Source organism: Rhinopithecus roxellana, chromosome 9 (assembly GCF_007565055.1).
Source record: "Rhinopithecus roxellana isolate Shanxi Qingling chromosome 9, ASM756505v1, whole genome shotgun sequence".
In the NCBI taxonomy this organism is placed as follows: Eukaryota; Metazoa; Chordata; class Mammalia; order Primates; family Cercopithecidae; genus Rhinopithecus; species Rhinopithecus roxellana.
Genome location: NC_044557.1, coordinates 89,645,029 through 89,658,193, shown reverse-complemented (window position 1 = coordinate 89,658,193; position 13,165 = coordinate 89,645,029). Strand labels below are relative to the sequence as shown.

General features: G+C 39.9%; 1 long non-coding RNA gene across 1 annotated transcript in view; it reads left to right on the top strand.

Annotated features, from left to right (window-relative positions):
- Positions 1–13,165, top strand: part of LOC115899685 — a 370,221-nt gene that overhangs the window by 109,167 nt on the left and 247,889 nt on the right. The gene's annotated exons all lie outside the window — the stretch shown is intronic.

Genomic DNA, 13,165 nt, shown 5'->3' with positions numbered 1-13,165 from the left:
ATGATTTGAAGTGAGTTATTTTTATTGCAGAGTAATCAAACTAAACTTAATCCATATTTCCCTGTCTTCAATTATTCACATGTCCCCTCATGAATGTTTTACTTTATCTGCCTGCTACTTATTTGTTTTTTCATAAATCCATTAATTACCTTGAGTTAAATAAATACTTCCTAAAAACTATATAGATATGGGTTATATTTATGATAATGTTCATTTAAATACAGATACCAAACAGTATGAATTTGAATATGCTTTTCTTAAGGACTTGCTCTATTTTCTGTTTCTCTGTCTGGCAGGTGATTCTTTCCGAATGGGAAGATCACTTAGTGTTTAAAAGAGATCAACCCTGAACTGAGACTTTCATTTAACCTATGTAAATTATGCTATTAAACAGCGAGTTTCTTACCACCTAAATACATCTTGTGGACTGGAAACATCTCCTGTTCTACTTTTGGGGAAATACTATGAGGCACATTACTGCCTCCCTTGGCTGATGTTTACTTATTCAAAGATTAGTATGTGACATACACTTGTTGACAGCAGAGGAAAGGAATTGTCTATTATTGTCTGTTTGTACATTTTATCCAATCAATATTGCTTTCAGAATATTCAAGAGTATATTATAGATCTCTGTTACAGAGGTTGGCAGATTATGTCCAAAGGTTAAATCAGGTCTAACATCTGTTTTGTAAATAAAGTTTACAGGGGCGTATCTTTGCCATTCTATTTATATATTGTCTATGATTGCTTTCAGGCTACAGTGGAAAAATTGAGTAGCTACAACAGAAACTGTATAACCTACAAATCTAAAACACCACTATCTGGCCCTTTATACAAAATATTTGCAGACCCCTACTAGAAAAGATATCAAAAAGAATATCATACTTCTACTCTCAAAAAACATGCATGTAAATAATTGTGTATACATTTATACAGACATTCAGAAGTTAAATACATAGAGGAGTATGGCAAAACAGAATAGGGAGAGATTAACGTCAGCTTAAGTCATAAGGAAATGTTTGATGAATCAAGTGGTATTTGAACTGAATCTTGAAATATTTGGAAGGTTCCAATGAGCATGGAAAGGAGAGAATGTTGGCCCAAGTTGGAACGTGTGCTGTTTCTGTTAGGAATGATTTTAGCAGCAAGGGGCCAGAAACCAGGAACAGGCTAAAACAGATCAGGGTTTGCATTCTTCATACAATAAGAAAACTGGAGAAAAGCTAATCCTGATTTATTAGCCACAGATTAATGATTTTAACCGCCCTGTGATTCTCCTGAACTTCCAAAATCTCATATTATGCCTCAGAAATAACAAGACAGAAGAGAAAGAGAAAGACATCAGGGACATATCACTCTGTTGGGGCAGAAATGCTTTTCCCAAATCATCCCCATGACCTTAGGTTAGGGCTCACTTGTATGTTATGGGAATCCTTCTAGCTGCAGGGGAGGAGAGACCTTGTCAAGCACATACTTAAATACAATTTGTTGCCTTAATAACTCAACAATGACAATAATTGAGGAAGAGACAGAAAGAGTTAGCTCTAGCTCACTTGAATGAAGCCCGGAGGCTTATATAACCTTAATGTACTTTGAGGAGAAATTTGACTGTGATTAAGACCTGCTTTAGAGAGATGGATTTTGGCATATTCTGGCTAAGAGTTGAAAATGCTTCATCTTGTTCAATTTCTTTCCCAACTCATCAAAGCAAGGCTAGTTGGAAACTTCTTTACTTAGAACGTGCTATTTTCAGCTCACCCTGAACTTATTCAAAATTCATTTTGACTTAAAATTAATTGAGACAACCCCATATTCAGGCTGCCTCTGCACTGGAAATCAAGACTTCTAGGCAAACATTTTTCATGATTGTATTTTCCTTTCAAAAAAATTTTATTTGTAAAAATTTATGAGGTACAAATGTAATTTTGTTAGACAGATATATTGGGTAGTGGTGAAGTCAGGACTTTTAGTGTACCCATCACCAGAATAACATACATTGTACCTATTAAGTAATTTCTAATCAATACCACCCCTGAAATCCCCCAAACTTTCAAACCTACATTGTCTATCATTCCACACTATGTCCATCTGTACACATTTATTTTTTGTTTTTATTTATTTTATTTTAATTTTTTGATACGGAGTTTCACTCTCCCTCCCAGGCTGGAGTGCAGTGGCGCGATCTTGGCTCCAGCTCACTGCAACCTCTGCCTCTGGGTTCAAGCAATTCTCCTGTCTCAGCCTCTTGAGTAGCTGGGACTACAGATGCATGCCATCACACCTGGCTAATTTTTGTGTATTTAGTGGAGACAGGGTTTCACCATATTGGTCAGGCTGGTCTCAAACTCCCGACATCAGGTGATCCACCCACCTTATCCTCCCAAAGTGCTGGGATTACAGACGTGACCCACCGCCCCCAGTCTGTACACATTATTTAGTTCTCATATATAAGTAAGAGCACATGGTATTCGCTTTTCTATGTCTGAGTTGTTGAACTTAAGATAATGGCTTCCAGTTCCATCCGTGTTGCTGCAAAATACGTGATTGTATTTTTTTTCTATGGTTGAACAGTATTCCACTGTGTGTGTGTGTGTGTGTGTGTGTGTGTGTGTGTGTGTATCGCATTTTCCTTATCCATTCATTGATTGGTGGATGTTAAGATTGACTCCATATCTTTGCTATTGTGAACAGTGCTGTGATGACATACAGGTGCAGGTATCTTTTTGTTTTTGATAGAGTCTTGCTCTGTCACCCAGGCTGGAGTGCAGTAGTGTGATCTCGGTTCACTGCAGCCTCTGCCTCCTGGGTTCTAGGGATTCTCCTGCCTCAGCCTCCCAGGTAGCTGCGATTAAAGACATGCACAGCTATGCCCTGCTAATTTTTGTATTTTTAGTAGAGACAGGGTTTCACCATGTTGGCCAGGCTGGTCTTGAATTCCTGACCTCAGGAATCCACTCACCTCCTCCTCCCAAAGTGCTAGAATTACAAGGGTGAGCCACCACACCCGGCCAGGTGCAGGTACCTTTTTGATAAATTAATTTCTTTTCATTGGGTAGATGGCCAGTAGTTGGATTACTGGATTGATTTTTCTTTCTTACTTTCCACGCATTCAAAAGCAAATGCTTCTTGAGCAGCCACTATGAGCTGGGCATTGGAGTCAGTCCTGGATACATCAAGGAACACCACAGACCTTCTGTCCTGAAGGAATTTTCTTGTAGTGAATGTATATATATGGAGAAAGGAAAGAAATAGGAGTAAATAAAAAATGGTCTTCTCCTAGGTCACTGATGTGTTTATTTTTATTGAACATAGTTGTAATGTTTGGTCCACATCCAGTTTTTGATTCTAACCAGTGATTACTATTACTCCTTTTTTTCAGAATCATTTTATTTCCATGAGTGTCTTTCTGTTTGTGTGAGGGAGGGGGAAGAGGGGTACAATTGTATTCTGGATTTTCCTCTTTTCCTCTTCTTCTTACATATTCCTTCTCAGAAATTTCCTGGGATCCTGGATTTTTTTCCCCCTCTGAAATGTTGGTATTTCTGATGGTCTTACTTATCTCCTTTGACAATAGGAGGAATTCTTTCATTCATTCATGTTAGTTACCATTCAATTTAATAATGAATCCTAAGCACTGTCTGTAATTAAAATCCTTTCCTGACATCTATACTGCTTACTTATTAATGCCTCTACTTGGATGTTTCCGGGACACCTAAAATCCAGCCACTTGAACTCATCAGTGCTCTCCTTCCTTTAGGTTACCTTTCTCAGTAAACTGCATTTCCACCCCCTCCCTTTCTCAGTCCCTCTCACTTGATTACTAAATCTTAGTGAGTCTACCTCCTGAACACCCCGCACCTCCGCTCCTTCTGGCCACCTCACTGCCTCCATGCTAGGATACTGCAGCCCTCTCAGGTGGCTTCTTCTTCCTGGTTGGCTCCCTTTAATTTATCCCCCTACCACAACTAGAAATATTTTTAAGGGCAAAATGGGTCTTCATCATTGGGCTAAGATGTATCAGAAGTTCGGGGATCTGCAGCACTCCTTACAGTGCTTGCATTTCTTCACTCACTGCAGTCAAGCTGGCAAGCACACAGGGCCTTTAGCAGGACTCTGTTCCTCGTCTCGTCCACAGGTGACATACTCCATTACCAAGGATGAGAAAGCCCACAATTGGAGGTGGAGGCTTACCTGGCCCATGTTTACTCTGCTAACTTACACTTCCTTAGCTATTCTCTTATTGACACCCTCTTCTTCTCCTTCTTTGTTTTTAGACAGAGTCTTGCTCTGTAGCCCAGGCTGGAGTGCAGTGGCACCATCTCGGCTCACTGCAACCTCCACCTCATGGATTCAAGTGATTCTCCTCCCTTATCCTCCCGAGTAGCTGGGACTACAGGCAAGAACCACCACATCCAGCTATTTTTTGTTTTGTTTTGTTTTTTAGTAGAGACGGAGTTTCACCGTGTTGACCAGGATGATCTCAATCTCCAGACCTCATGATCTACCCGCCTAGGCCTCCCAAAGTGCTGGGATTACAGGTGTGAGCCACTGCACCCGGCCGACGCCCTCTTCTTAATACCCTTACAGTTCACCAATACGAGGGTGAGCATCTATCTAGGTTTCCCTGGGACACTTTGAGGGAAACTGGCAAACAAAGCACTGTCTTTTTTCTCTTAGAAATGTCTCCATTTTGACGGTAAATGATACTATTATTTTAGTTACAAACCTTAACTTGCCTTGTGATGTCTACTTTATTTAGGATTTTGTTTCTCACTGTTGCTTAAGCTCCAGAATTAGAGGGATGCTCACTTGTCCTCTATTTTGTATCCCAAAACTAGCAAGGTGTAGGGATGCAGTTGTTAGTTATTTGTACATAGAACAAGGGCATCTCACTGTATCCTTTCCAAGAAAGATGGTTTCCATCACATCTACGTGAATGGCACCTCGTCTGGTGTGAAGAACATTCGTGATCCACCTATCCTGGCCTCAGTTTGGTGCCTGGCTGGCAACAGGTTCCCAGGGCTTCCACTAACACCTGCCATGACATCATCTTGCTTCCTTTCCATCGTGTTTAATAGTCTTCCTTCAGATCTGAAGCACCTGCAGAGAGAAAGCTTAGCTGCCTTCGTCACACTGTTATTTTCATCGCCTACCACATAGTGTGTTTAATAGATGTATTTTGAATTAAATTACTCAATTAATGTTGAATGAAATGGATGCTAATCAAAGAAAATGAAGCACATATGTTTTCCAGGTAGATAAAAGAAGAGACAGAGAGGAAGGGCATTACAAGCAGCGGTGACAGATGAACTTTTTCCAATTTTTTTCAAAAATATTTTTTAGACTTTTTAAAGTTTATTAGTTATGAATTATACCAAATCTTCAGTGAATTCACACATGTATTGAGATAATATTGGAGTTGGTTAGAAACCCAGTATTTTATCATAGTACTGAGGAATGTTAATTCTTTTCCACATCTGATCACTTGGTAACCTCCCAGAGAACACTTGAGAATAGAAAAACCATAGAGACTCATGAAGTAACAACACATTAGCAGTTCAAATATTTTTCTTCTTCAGGGTTAATCTGATGTCTTAGAGATATATTTAGTCTTTTGCTGGAAAGGTTGGAAAGTGGCTTCTAGGTCCTCACGTGGAGGTTATTAGACAGACAATAGCCAGCTATTTTCCTACTCTTCAGTAAATAATGCATGGAAATAATTCCCAACATCAATGTCACTACTGGAAAAGAAAATCAGAAGATAAGACAGGCCATACATTCATTGAGCAACCATGAAATGTCAAGTCCTGTTTTTGATACCTCACTAATAGATGTATTTTTCCCAACAACCCTATGCAGTACAATGTATTATTCTTAAAATCAAACTGTAATGGCAAAATAAATAGTGGATGAAAATGAAGGACAGTTCATCATTTGTATGCATGTGTGGGTGAGGGAATGCATGCTTGTGTGTGTGTATCCATCAGTGTATGAGTATGGTGTATGTGAGTGTGTGCGTTTGTTAATGTGGGAGTATGAGTGTCTATGCATGAGTATATGTGTGTGTGTGTGAGAGAGTGCGTGTAAAATAATCACAATCCTGCTCACATATTTTCTTTGCAGGTACTTCCTGATTGCAAAGACAAATATGCTTCTTTTGGTCCATGATGAGGAGGCATCAAGGACTTCTTGTCCCATCCTGGCTCTGTAGCCAAAACCCTGGCTATCTTGATGAGTTCCTTTGAAAATTAGACAGTCTGCAATGCTCTTCCAGCTACTCAACTTCCTGATTAATCAGAGTGCCCAATCATAGGACCCATCCTGGTTCTTCATCATAGAGTGCATGGTGGGGAAGAGGGTACACCTCAGCCTCATCCAGGTCCCACACCCCACTCCTGGTCCTCTTTATTTGAAAAGTTCATTTGACTGGGCCTGTGGTGAGAGGAGGACAGGAGGACAGGGAGCTCAACTAAATCTCCTGACCATTTGTGGAGATGAGCTAGAGAGTATTAGTTTTCTTTATACTCATCCTGTCCTACGGGATCAACAGAGTTCATATTTAAACTTAGGATAATACCCATCAGATGGCTGATTACATGGACTTCGAGTCATCTAAATCTAGAGATAGACCAGGTTATACTGAGGATGCTAACAAACTAAAATCTTAGGAACTTAAAACACTAAAATTATCTTTCTTATTCACACTATGTGTGTGTTCACTATAGTCAACTGTGACCTGTGTTCCACTCTGTTATTGGGCTTACTCCGGGACTAAGGCTCATGGTGTAGATGCCGTGTTCTGCAAGGTGATGACAGAGGAAAAGACTGTGGCAAAGTCCACAATGGATGGTCAAGCCTCTACCTGTCACTTGTGCACACGTGGCCTGAGCCAGATCAATTCTCATGAGCTAACCAGACTTCAGGTTAGAGGGAAAAAAAATCTTATAGGAAAAGGAAGGAACTGCAATGTGGATCTACAATGGACTCTGCCACTTATAAGTGTTTATGTCAAAACACTTTCAGAAGAGAGGTCCTTGAGTCCGTTTCCTCCATGGTAAAGTGAAAATAACATAATCAGTAGCTACCACATGAGCTTCTTGTGATGATAAAATGAAACAATGCATAGAAATCATTGAAAAAGTGTAAGTATGGAAATAATCGCAGTAACACACTGTGATTGAAAGAACAACTCCTGAAGGTAAGCTGGTTCGAGCCTGGGCTCCACCACTCCTTGGAATCATAAACTCAGAAAGTCACTTTGCATTTGAGACTCCTCATCTGTAAAATAGTTTCTGATTCAATGTGTTTCTGAGATTAAATGAGATTAAGTATTTAAGTGCTATTATGGTTCCTGAAACAAAATAAACACCCAATATATGTCAACTAGTATTTCTGTTGTTATTTGGATTAAAGAAAATAAGTTGGATCCTGCCCCTTGCAGAGCATCTGAAACATAATGTGAATAATAATGCACAGAAGAATAATATTGTGGTTGAAAATGATTTGAGTTTTCAGTTAGAGAAGTGCTTCTTTGCCATTTTGAAGTCATGGATCCAGTTGAGAATATGATATAAATTATGGGTCTGTGCACCTTAAAGAAAGCATATAAAGTAAGCATTGCATATAGTTTTGGAGTTTCTCACATTTTTCATGACCCTTGTCTAGCCCATGTTTATCATTTCATTCTGCAGGAACAGCATGGTGACCTGTTTTTCTCTCCCCCTTTCGTTATTGTCATTTCTGGTCAATACTGTGGTGTCTGTGATGATCTGGGTGGACCCACTTCATTCTCTGGTTTTTTGTTTGTTTGTTTGTTTTGTTTTTGTTTTTCCCCTTTGGAAAAAAATGGGTTTAGAAAAGATGCAAACAACTTTGAAAATATACACTAATTAATCAACAGAAAAAGCTTTTTGTCCTAGAAGCAATGTGTTTCTTACAAAAGATATCACATGCAGGACTATTTTTTGCAGAACCATAAAAGTCATGTCCTTGTGTGAGGAAAAACAGACATGATAGATAGCAAAGATAACCCTGTGGTTAGATTTCCCTCTCGTAGCAAGAAGCAGGGCAGTTGCACCCAGACACAGTTCTTTTCAAAGTGCTATCTTGATTGCAAACCAAGAAACCTCTTAGCAGTTTACCAAATGGGACTCTTTCGGATATGTGCTTCCTCGTGTTTGTTTGGCACTCTGAAATCTCAGGAAAGATGAGAGAATAGGGAGAGCATCTTTGGGATCTGGGATGTCCTTCTTAGTACTGTGTGCAGAACAGAGCAGCATCTGGGGCCTGAAAACATTGTGAAGTTCCTCCTCAGGGTCACCAACAGCACAACCCAGAGACTGGCAGGGGAGGTTGAAAATGACTGTGGAGGGAGCAGGGAAGGTTTGCTAGAAATTCGCAGAACCTGAGAACACATCCAGCCAGCCATTCTGCCTGGTTAATAACTTCATCAACATTTGGAGAAGGAGGGTGCCTCACAATAGACTCGTCACAAATCAGCACTACCACTTACTTTTCTATCTCATCTCCACCCCAAGGGATCATGGCAGAGCAAGCGGGCTATGATTCTTTGGAATGAGACACGGCCAACTTAGAATTTCGACGCTACTTCTTACAAGTTGTGTGAGTTGACTATGTCATTTGTTCTCTCTGAGCATCACTTCCTTTTCATGTAAATGAGCATTGGAAGTGTAAAGATTTTGAGGGATAAAAATAATGTATTAACAAAGAGGATATAGTAGATGTTCAGTAAGTGTGAGCTGTTTCCATTACTGCTGCCTAAATTGAGGTAGAAACCTATAGATCTATCTCCTGTCAAAGGAGCTCAAAGGCCATCTCACTGAATCTTTCCCACAGCCTGGAAGCATGGTGTCTTTAACTTCTCTTTGCTTTCATAGTACTTTGCACATACTTCTGCTTGTTGAACAATACTCTGTTAAGTCCCCAAAGTGTCAGATATGAGGCATACAGAATGGACCCTGCTCCTAAGTAGCTAGGAATCTAGAGAAGGAGCCCAGTGAATACATAATTCCAGAAGCGTGCATCCACGTAACAACTCAGGAAGACCTGCATTCTTACCTTCATTTTTATTTGAGGCTCTGAGACTCCAAGTAGTTAAGTAACTTGCCAAACGCCATGCTAGTAGCAAACTGAAGGACTCAGAACTCAAACCCAGGTCTGTGTCAGTGCAGACCCCTTGTACTTTCTATAACAGTAGCTTTTTCTGCCTGCTGATATAAAGCTACATATTCACAGGTCCTGGGGAGTGGAATGCAGACCTATGTTTTAAAATGGGATGTCATTCCAATCAACACACATGTATTACCCCCTCCATCCCTGCAATGCATGTTTCCCCATGGTACTCACAGGAGACTGAGACCTAGAGACACAAGCAAAGAATCTGAGGTCATGCACACATTCAGCTAAGCAGAGAGATTCCACCCAGTTACTTTAATTTGAGAGACTAAACAATTCGTCATTATGCCTTGATGCTTTGCAAGTAGCATTCCTCATGCTGGTTAGGTCTCTCACCGAACTCCAACTTCCTTAACAAAAGGGACCATGTCTTGTTCCTATGCCCTGTGGGACGGATGTATGTCTTAATTGGTGGACAAGGTAAAAGGGGCATAAAAATAAGAAGCAAATAGAGGAGAGAGACAAACAAAAAAAAAACACAGTAATAAAAGTCTGTGATTTTAGTTTGTTTTAGAAAAGGGTGATGAGCCACAAAACATTCCCAGAACTAAAACCAGAAGGAAATCTGTCCACTGACTGCCTCAGCAACTGTATACGAACATTCGGGTTTATCATGATCAAATGAACCAAAAAGTCATGGATCAATCATACTTCAACTACACACACTTCATAGATATTCTCCCTTGGCCTGTGCTCAACCAATTGAGATGGTGAACATCTCCTCTGTAGGCCTTAAGAAAGAATGTAGTAAGAGGTCCCATTACAGGGTATATACCCAAAGGATTATAAGTCATGCTGCTATAAAGACACATGCACACATATGTTTACTGCAACACTATTCACAATAGCAAAGACTTGGAACCAACCCAAATGTCCATCAATGATAGACTGGATTAAGAAAATGTGGCACATACATACTGTGGAATACTATGCAGCCATAAAAAAGGATGAGTTCATGTCCTTTGAAGGGACATTGATGAAGCTGGAAACCATTATTCTGAGCAAACTATTGCAAGAAAACCAGACATTGCATGTTCTCTCATAGGTGGGAGTTGAACAATGAGAATACTTGGACACAGGAAGGGGAGCATCACACACTGGGGCCTGTTGTGGGGTGGGGGGAGGGGGGAGGGATAGCATTAGGAGAAATACCTAATGTAAAAGATGAGTTAATGGGTGCAGCACACCAACATGGCACATGTATACATATGTAACAAACCTGCATGTTGCGCACATGTACCCTAGAACTTAAAGTATAATTTAAAAAAAAAGAGAAAGAAAGAATTCAGTGCTTTACTCAGCCGATTGCCTTTGAGCAGTACATCTCTGGATAGTCCCTTCTCCTCCCCATTTCCCAGTTTCCACAACCTTTAACATCACTTTGTAGAACTTGCTCTCAGTGGCACCCACATCTTCCTGTTTTTGGATGGGAAAATCTCCGTAAGTTTTTGACAACTTTCCTGTGTCTATGCAGTTTCATAGTCAGAAAATGTATCATCCTCTGGTCCCTGATTTGGCCTAAAGAGTGACTCTTAACATTTCATTCATCTGCACCATTCTTTTTTTTTTTTTTCTCAAATAAAAATCTGATAAGAAATCTCCATGTGTAAAATATTTATAAAAAATACTTCTATTTAAATGAGGAAAAGAAGCCTGAAATCTGTCACATTCTTTTTTACTCCAACTAAAACTACCCTCCTCCCTCAACCACATCTCACTACATACTTTTCCCTTAGAATTTGCATTAAATCTTACTTTTTAAAGTAGTAGAGTTTGGGAACCACTTACAGGAATCCAGCAGCTATCTGAGGTCGACCACTTTGCTTTGATTTACTGAGCTCAAGTGTTTGCGGCAGCAGCAACTCAGGTGGCAGGTTCTGGAACAAAACAGTGTAAAATTCATGCATTCTGCACCCTGGCTGCCCCTCTCTATAATCGTGGCCACCTCTGATCTCTGTGTGTTCTGCACACCTTCCCAGCTTTCATGCCGTATACTGACACTGATGGTCAGGGCTCCTCTGAATGGTTTCGAGGACTGAATAAAGTTTATAAGAGGCATTTTTACAGTTTATTTTCTCCAATAGGGGCTGGTGATACACACTGGCAGTTCCACCCTTTTCTTTTGCCACCAATTTCTGTGAACAGGGTCATGGAGTTGCTAAATGGCCTTTTTGAGAGGAACTTGTAATCAAGAACTATCCGTGGGTGACAGGTGTGGCTCTGATTCAATGGAGGGTTAGGTGAAACCATATTAAATACCAATGCCAGTCTGCACATGAGTTCAACAGGGCTCTTCTTTTGGGTTTGAGTAGCTGGGAGAGTGCAAGGCACTCAGTCCTCCAACGCTTCAGGTCACTAGCCTGGGTCATGCTGAGAGACTCTGAAAGGCTTGTCCCGGTTGTTCGTCGGGCAGGAGGGCTGAAATGTTGAATTTCTAAAATTACTTAATTGATTGATTGATTTGAAGTTTTCTGAACAGGAATAAGAGCTATTATGTGATATTTTCTTACCTGCAAAAAATTTGGGGCATGTAAACTAGGACTGATATAGGGATAGTTTGCACTTTAATGGAAAACATGGTATCTGGTCGTGGACTCCTCAGAAAAATCACAGAGGAAAATGGTTAAATAATTTTAATTCATAAAGTTGCCACTCATCATATAATAGAGCCTGTGAAAAATACCAAAAATAATAATGTAGGCTTATTTTTAATATATTATTTCATTTTACATGCACTGCCTCCCAAGTGATAAGCATTGTACCTACATCGTAGAGATCAAAAGTTGAAATGTAATTCATATCTTTAAAGAGTTACAGTTGAATGGGAAAGATAAGGTATAAACCTAAGTAACAGAAGTCTAATAATGTGTAGAGTCATCATTTTAAACAACTCAGAGAGATATTGGGGGTCATTTTGTAAATACAGAAGCCAAATCCATCTATACTTGAATGATATTTTCTGGTATCTTTATAGGTCATTTGTAAATTAGAGATGTTGTCAGAAGGCTAAATTTCACCTCTTATAGGCATGCTCTTTCTGATATTCAACTGTAGTAGCCAGAGTTCTTTTGGTTGCAAGCATCAGAGAGCCAACTGAACCGAATGTAATCAGAAATGGGTAAATGTATTAGATCGTGAAACTGAAATGAGCCCCAACTAGCTTCAGGCATGGTTTAATCCAAGTGCATGAGTAATATAATTTGGACATGGTATCTTCATTCTTGGGACAGATCTTTCCAAATTTGTGAAAAAGGGAGCCAAAGGAAAGTCTACTATTAATATCCTTCTCATAATCAAGCTTCAGAGAAGAAGAAAGAGAGTAGTTTGTTTTAGTGCCAACAAAATTTCCAGGGATGTTCGTGATTGCCCCAGCTAAGGCCATGTGGCTAGATTAATTTCACATTCTGACTAATTTAAATTATATGCTCATCTCTCATCTGGTTCATGTTAAAAAGCCAACGAATTAAGACTTATCAGATGGCTGTGGGACAATTCTCAGAAGGAAAAGGAGGCGATCAGACAACAATAAGCCCCTGTCAAACAAACAACTATGAGAACCAGGAAGTAACTCATACAGAAATGTTGACATTAACCGTGGAATAACCAGAAAGAACCTTGAGGTTATTTGCATCACTTTCTTAATTTATAGATGAGTTTGTGCATGAGAAGAGACGTTGTATTAGTCTGTTTTCACACTGCTAAGAAAGAAATACCCAGGACCGGTTAATTTATAAAGGAAAGAGGTTTAATGGACTCACAATTCACATGGCTGTGGAGGACTCACAAGCATGGCAGAAGGTGAATGAGGAGCAAAGTCACATCTTACATGGCAGCAGCCAAGAGGCTTGTGCAGGGGCACTCCCATTTATAAAACCATCAGATATCATGAGACATATTCAGTACCATCAGAACAGTGTGGGGGAGACTGCCCCCATAATTCAATTAGCTCCATCGGGTCCCACCCTTAACA